Source organism: Dipodomys spectabilis, unplaced genomic scaffold, assembly GCF_019054845.1.
Source record: "Dipodomys spectabilis isolate Male_0828 unplaced genomic scaffold, ASM1905484v1 ptg000105l, whole genome shotgun sequence".
Classification (NCBI taxonomy): domain Eukaryota; kingdom Metazoa; phylum Chordata; class Mammalia; order Rodentia; family Heteromyidae; genus Dipodomys; species Dipodomys spectabilis.
Window position 1 is genome coordinate 3605153 of NW_024870782.1, and position 7885 is coordinate 3613037.

Genomic DNA, 7885 nt, shown 5'->3' on the forward strand with positions numbered 1-7885 from the left:
ATGAGCCTAGGCATTATCCCTGAGCTGCTTTTGCTCAGGTATTGCATTAACCTTCAGTCGCAGCCCCACATCTGGGCTTTTCTGTGATCTCTTAGAAATAACAGTGTCATGGACTTTCCAATACTGGCTGGATTCAAACTAAGGTTCTCTACATCTCAGCCTCCTCAGAGCTGAGATTAGAGTCAGCAGCCACTGGCACTTCCTTTTCTTTCCTTCTTCATTTTTTACTCTGGACAAGCTGACTTCTTAACAGGGTCATTCCATTGGTTTTAATTTATAAGTAAACTACCCAATGTTCTTTATAGCTGCTTTCTCTGAAAACGATTTTCTCTCCTCATCTTCTACTCTGGTCACAGGTTTGCAGCCAAAAGTGAGAAAGGAGTGTTCCAGGATTTGGGAGCAAATGTCCACAAGACATGCCAGTTCAGTCACTTAGCATTGAGCTGCAGTAAATTTACTGTCTCAGGATGAGTGGATCGAAACCTGGAACGATCCTCATGCAGTCTGAAGTGGTACTTTTGCCTATAAAATGACCTAATAATTATGAATGTTTCCAACCTTAAGTATCTAGAACACACTAGAAACATCTTCCATTTTCTGTTTTTCTCTAGTACCTCTTGAGATTTAGACTAAAGGTTTGTGTGGAGCAGTTCCTTGGCGAATCCCTGAGGAAAGTTGCTAGAATCCTCCTCAGGAGATTGCCGTCCAAAGCCAGCCTGTGCAGGAAGTTGTGAGCCTCTTTTCTCCAATAAACCACCAGTAAACCAGAATGGAGCAGTGGCCCAGAGGGTAGAGCTCCAGCTTTGAGAGACAAAGCCAAGCAGGAGATACTGGCCAGAGCAGGCAGGAAAGCCGGCGAGGTGCTCATGTCCAATTTTTATCGACCAGATGGCTGGAAGTGGAGCTGTGGCAGTGGTAGAGCCTCAGCCTTGAGTAACACAACTCAGGATTCCATAGGGCCCTGAGTTTAAGCCCTGGGATGGCCACAAAAAAAATTCAAAGAGAGAAGGCCAAGTTATGTATCAGTGCCTTACCTACTTATGTGTGTAATACCTCCCTGAGTGGAAACAGACCATATGCAATGCTTCTGCTTTTATTTACTGATTTATTTTTCAGAGATGCCTGTTGCACAAACTGCATCATAATCTTCATTTCAGGCCCATCGCTTTTCTCTTCCAGGGTTGCAGGCCAGTGTCCTTATATGATGCACACTTAGGCTCTCAGCAGGGTTTATTTACATTTTATTATGAGGCCAACACAGGAACAATCACAAATCAGGCAAGGGAAGACAAGTTCAGGTTTCTTAGAGGTAACCGGTATTCAGAAAAATTAACTTGGGGACGAAAAATGGCAGCCTACTTATATAAAACTACCATTAAGAAAAAGATGAGGGGGCTGAGAATGTGGATTAGTGAGAGACTGTTTGCCTAGCATGCAAGAACCCTGGGTTCGATTCCTCAGTAGCACATACACAGAAAAAGCCAGAATTGGTGCTGTGACTCAAGTAATAGATTGCTACAGATAGTGCCCAGGCCTTGAGTTCAACAGAGAACTGGCAAAGAGATAAATAGGTAGGTAGGTAGGTGGGTGGGTAGATAGATAGATAGATAGATAGATAGATAGATAGATAGATAGATAGATAGATAGATAGATAGATACAAAGATGATAGATGAATCTGTTCTTGGACGTCAAGAGGGAAGAAGGGAACAATTAGCAGTCATGAGGCCTTCTGCAGTTTGCCAGGATACTAGTATCGCATTCACATAACCACAGAGCAGGAAGACTGTCTCTCTCCCGCTTCTCAGGCACATGAGGGCCCCAGAGCCAAGAGGGAAGAGCCAGGTTCTAACTAAGGTGCTTGGAGAGAGAAGAGAAACGGCCCTGCTTCTCCTTGGACTAGGGATTGGCATTAATGATGGGCAGAATGAAGGAAGGAGAATGGACTCACCGAGGTAGAAGAAGGGCCTTCAAATCTGACAGATGAAGAGTGAAAAACCCACTCCTTAAAACCAGAGATCAGGGTTTTCAACTCTGTTCCTCCCCCCCCACACACACACACTCACACACTAAACTGGCTCTGTATTGGTAACCTAAAGATAGCTTGAGGCTCCCTTCACCTGAGGGAGGAAGGTTAATCAGTCATTGTTTGAAGAGGCTGAGAAAAGCCTGACCCTGGTGTAACTCTAACAAATGTTTGAAGCCCGCCCCCCCCCCCCCCGGTTGCTGGTTGTGCCTGGAATGAATAAGTGGTTTTGCAGCTCACTTTCCTGTTGAGTGTGTCTTTTCTGCCTCCTAATCCTGCAGGCCTTGGTCTCTTCACCTAGCCTGGCTTTTGCAACTATTTTCTGTCCTTCAAATACAGTGATACAGTGGAGTTCTTCCTGCTAACAGGGCTAGGGCTTGGACCATGAGTACTTAATTTGAACCCAGTATGGGTCAATAATGTTTCTTTCCTGCTTCTATAGCTTGAGAACTGTAAGAACATTTAGAGTGCAAGTAAATTCTCATCACCAAGGGAAACCCAGGAAGCTCTTGAACATTTGACCTTTCAGAAGTGGAAGTCAGAGTGTCATAGTCTTTCCTACTCTGGCTGACTTTACCCTGTGATCCTGAGACCTCAGCCTCCTAAGCTAGGGTGATGGGCGTGAGCAACTGATTCTCTGCTAGGTTCAGAACTGTAATGACATTTTCAGTACAAGTCAACTGCTTATCACAAAGGGCTTGGGGAGCATATTAACTCTTTCAGAACCCTGTAGCACACAAGGTTATAATGCTAGAGTCTCAGAGGCTGGGCATATGGATCTACTAAACTTGAACCTTGAGCTCTGACTCCAATTCTGGTATACATCAGCATTCATTTTCCAGAGAACATTCTCTTAATTAGGAAATAGGAAAAATACTTTGATTAACCCTCACTTTTTTCCAGTTGTGTGTCTCGAACTCAAGCCTGGGCACTGTCCCTGAGCCCTTCAGCTCAAGGCAAACAGTACCAATTGAGCCACAGTGTCTTTTGGTGGTTCATTGGAGATAAGAGTCTAACAGGCTTTCCTACTTTTCCAGATGTGAGCCATCAGAATCTGGCCTTTTATTTTTGAAAGTCCTGGGGCTTGATCTTATGGCCTGGGTACTGTCTCTGAGCTTCTTTTTCTCAAGAATAGAGATCTACCACTTGAGCCACTCCACAGCTTCTGAGTTTTTCTAAGTATGTGGTACTGAGGATTCAAACCATGGGATTCATGCATGCTGAGCAAGCTCCTTACCACTAAGTCACAATTCTAGCCCCACCCTTACAATTTTATTCCTCAACTTGCCTATCCTCAAGAAAAGGCCTCTGATTATAAATCATCTAACGAAATCCCTATAGGAAGGTGTCCAAAGATAAAGAAGACAAAACTCATCTATGGGAGAGACTCTAAACATGTGAAGACTGTAACAAATGCTTCCATTTAATTATGTATCATGTTTCAAAACTTAATAAAGTATAAATGAAAATGAGTCAATGTCCTAAATTATTGTGAATCATTTTATAATAGATGTAAAACATGTACTAAATATTATGTGTATAGTAATACTAAATACAATAAACAATAAATAAATGAATCAAATAAAAAATAAAATACAAAATCAATAATAAAAATAATATGTAATAAACATACATATGTAAGTATATATCATATATTACACATGTATAGAAATATTTTTTTCCATTGCAGGGCATTCATTTGGGGCCTCAGAACTCTAGCCTGAATTTTTTTCCTCAAAGACAGTAAGCTTCCCCTTCACCCATGGTGCAAAAGAGTTACCTGGAGGGTGAGATCAAATCACAGCAATTACAGAAATACTGGCCCCAGTTCCATGACAGTGGCTTAATTTTTTTAATGAAAGCAGTTATGTTCATTAAGTTCCATAAAGAGCATTTTTTTAAAAAGCACTGTAGAATTTTGTACAGCTTTTCAGACATCCTTACCTTACCTCCAAAGTGCTTCTCTGAGCACTACATTGTTTCTTTTTTTGTACATTTTTATTGCAAAAAATGTTGTACAGAGGGATCACAGTTACATGAGCAAGGTCATGAGTTCATTTCCTATTGAGCATTGTTGCCTCCTCTTTGTTTGTTTTCCCCCTACCATCCCTTCCCTCCCATCTCCACAACTACTCCCCCTGCAGAGCTCAGTGACTTTTTTTTTATTTTTGGCTGGCACGGGGTTTGAACTCAAGTAGTGGCAACTCTGCACCTACCCTCACATTGCTACAGATTTACCAAGACCCTGAGTTCAAATCCCAGGCTAAGGAAGGAAACTGGCAGAAATTCCAAACTAGAGAGGTTTATTTCTTTTTAATTTAGTTAAATAGTTAATTAATTGTTTTATTTATTCTTTATTTTGCCAACCACGGGGCTTGAACTCAGGTTGTGGCAACTCTGACTCAGCTTCCATCACCCTAGGCTGTGATGCAGTCTCTGGACCCATAGCCGATCCTGGGATCCTAGGCCCTGAGGGTTTGCAGAAAGAAATAAAGTAGGATACCACAAAAAGTGGCAAGCTTCAGAGGGCTGGGGTATTACGTCTTTTTCTTTGCACCGTGGGTCTGAATGACAAGGCTGCAAAGTGAACATGACCTGCCATTGCTCGTACATGCAAGGCAAACACTCTACCCCTGAGCCACCTTCTATTTTCTCATTCCTGGAAGAAGCTGCACATGAAGACAACAGTGATCCTCATTTTCAGTCTGTACATTTGAATACGGAGGAACATCTTTCCTCGGCTCTCCATCAATTCCCAACTTTCCAGTTAGAATGATTTAGAATAATAAAAATGTAAAAAGAGAAAATAAATCATCATGAAAAAAAAGATGCAGAAAATTCACTGTATTTTTCCCACAAGTTCAAAAAATATGAAATATTGGGGAAATACATGGACACCTTATTCCCACTGGCACTGAAAGTCTCTAGTTAGGAAATTCTGATGAAGGTGAGTAACAAAATGAAAAAGTGAGAAATCGTATCAATTGCAAGAAAAAAAATGGAGTAGGATCAAGCAAATTTCTTCTTTGAGCTGCTGAAAATAATCGGCTTAGTAGAGTGTTCTGACTACCTTCCATAAAGGCCACTCATGTGAATACTAGGGATGACAATGAATATACCCCTCTTCATCGGGAAGCCTACAGTGGACACTTATACATTGTTCATGAGTTGGTGGCTCAAGCAGCAGATATTCATGCAAAAATTGTTAATGGCTGGACACCCCTGTGCAGTGCTTACTCGTGTAATAATACCAGTGTGGTGTCTTTCTTACTTCATCATGATGCAGATACCAATGCCCAAACTAAACGCCTCTTGACTCCCTTGCATCTTGCTCCTGGGACTATAGATAGCAAAAATACACTGGATCTCCTTCTCTTGAAACATTATATCAAACCAGGTCTGAAGAACAACTTGGAAGAAACTGCCTTTGATATTACCAAAAGGATAAGTATGCATCACTACCTCTTTGAAGTTGTGGAAGGCTGTACAAATTGTTCTATTAAATTGTAATGTTTCGGATAAGTTTCTTTTCTTTTATCTTTTTTTTTGTTGAATTTTATTATTTTACTGTGAAAACACCATACAGAGGGGTTAAAATTACATGGGCAAGGTAATGAGTACATTTCTTACCAAGCATTGTTGGCTCCTCCTTTATTTCCCCTTCCCATAACTTCTCATCTCCCCCCTACTCCCCTCCCCCCTCACTAACCCTCCCCCTGGCCAAAGTTGTGAAGTTCGTTTTTCTACATGACATCTTGTATATCTCATTGTTGCAATGGGTCAACCTGTATCCCTATTTAAACAATTTGTTTTTTTCCTTCCCCTCCACAAATCATACCAACACCAAATACAATTAAAGCGGGGGTTATACGGTGGTAGAGGGACATACAAAGCAACAAAAAATCATCTTATAAATATGTTAGAAACAATTGCAAGAAAGAAAAAAAACACATTTGAATCCTTATCTTGGGGTTCATTTCACCTAACATCAACTTATCTGACCATTTCTGCTTGTCTCAGACATATACTAGTTATTGCAAATAAGGGAAACCATAGGATATATGTTTCTTTGGGCCTGGCTTACTTCACTTAATATATTGTTTTCCAAGTCTTTCCATTTCCTAACAAATGGGGCAATGTCATTCTTTCTGAGGGAGGCATAAAATTCCATTCCATAGGATTCTATTTTCTTAATCCATTCATCTACTTAGAGGCATCAAACAAGACCATACTAAAGCTACCAGAACAACTATGTTCATTGCAGCATTATTTAGCATAGTTAAGATATCAGTTACGTTTCTTAAACATCAAAATGCCAGTCCATTCTTTGTGTCCATACAAAATATTTTCACAATCCAAATAACAGCAATATCTTAATGTAAAAATTCCGTGGAATTTTTCCAAGTGAATTGCCTGGCTTTGATGTCAAAATGTGAGTTGTTTGTGTACATCTGTAATGATTTCTGCACAGTTTAAGATTTTTTAATCAGAAATAATTTGATCTTATCTGTTGAAATGAGTGGTACAGAAACTAAAGATATTTCTGGTTCTTTTCTGAAAAAAGTATATTTTAAAATATTCTATATTCTGTGTTTGCATAATATCCATAATCTATTTCATTCTTTCCTAGATATACTTTGAATTCAACATTGTTTTATAATATATATATTTATTAATAAATGTGTCCTTTCAGATTGCATTCCATATAGAAAATTTAAGATTACTTTTTTCTAGGTTCTTGTTTTTGTTTTTGTTTTTTGGTCCAGTCGTGGGCCTGAACTCTGGGCCTGGATGCTGTACCTCAGCTCTTCAGCTCAAGGCTAGCACTCTACCACTTGAGCCACAGCGCCACTTCTGCCTTTTTTTTGCTTATGTTGTGCTGAGGAATCGAACACAGGGCCTCAAGCATGCAAGGCAAGCTCTCTACCACTGAGCCACCTTCCCAGTCTCTTTTTCTAGGTTCTTATAGTAGTATGTTTCTTTGGGATAAAATGACAATGTTAACTAATTTCAAAAGTTTTGTAAAGGTTATTCTATGTAAAGGCCTTTCTAAGGTGAAGATTTAATACGCTGATGTCAAACTAATGTTTAATTCTAACACTTGCATATATTGTTACGCTTGTAATTTTGCAATCAACTTCTTAATAACTGTTTTTCATTTCTGCAACTGAAGAACGAAAAATATGGAATACTTCACATATTTCCATATTATCCTTGTGCAAGTGTCATGTTAATCTCTGTATTGTTGTAATTTGGGTATACGTACTACTGAAGCAGGTAGTATCCTCTAAATTTAAGTAATTAATGATGCAATCTTTATACAGGCTTATATCCTTGGGTGCCTATTTGTAGCAAGGAAACCTTATTGTTCCTAACAATACTATTGATCTTATTTCCCTAAAATAATGTGTATAGTGGAAAAAAATTATATTGTTCAGTCAATTGCTCACATTTGTGTTTTTTTGTCAATGACAATTTTAAGGCTTTTTCATTTTAGATTTGATCATACTTTGAAGCACTTATAGCTAGGTCCTAAGGTGATGGCTTTTTCAAGTACTTATTTATGTAACTGAGTTAGCTTTGTGGAGCTAATAGTTTCAAAGTAAGCCTTGCTTAAGAGCTACTTCTAAACTTCTCCAGCTTAAATTTTCCCAAATGAGGTCTTACTGGCACAAATGTCTACCTGACCCTTTATCCTTCTTGCATGTAGGAACAGACGAACCAGAATATCCTACCCTGACAGCATAGATTGTCTTACTGGAACAAAACTAATCTTAGTTACAAGGGATCATAGAGAGATGAACATTTCGGACAGAACTGTTCAGACTAGAAGGTATTTTATCAAAATTTAAGTGTTTATT

General features: G+C 39.3%; 1 non-coding gene across 1 annotated transcript; it reads right to left on the reverse strand.

The window, feature by feature from the left end:
- Window positions 1–7201: 7201 nt before the first annotated feature.
- LOC122114079 lies at window positions 7202–7308 on the reverse strand. The gene has a single exon (XR_006148528.1). It is a non-coding gene; the product is annotated as a U6 spliceosomal RNA (small nuclear RNA).
- Between the last annotated feature and the right edge of the window lie 577 nt (window positions 7309–7885).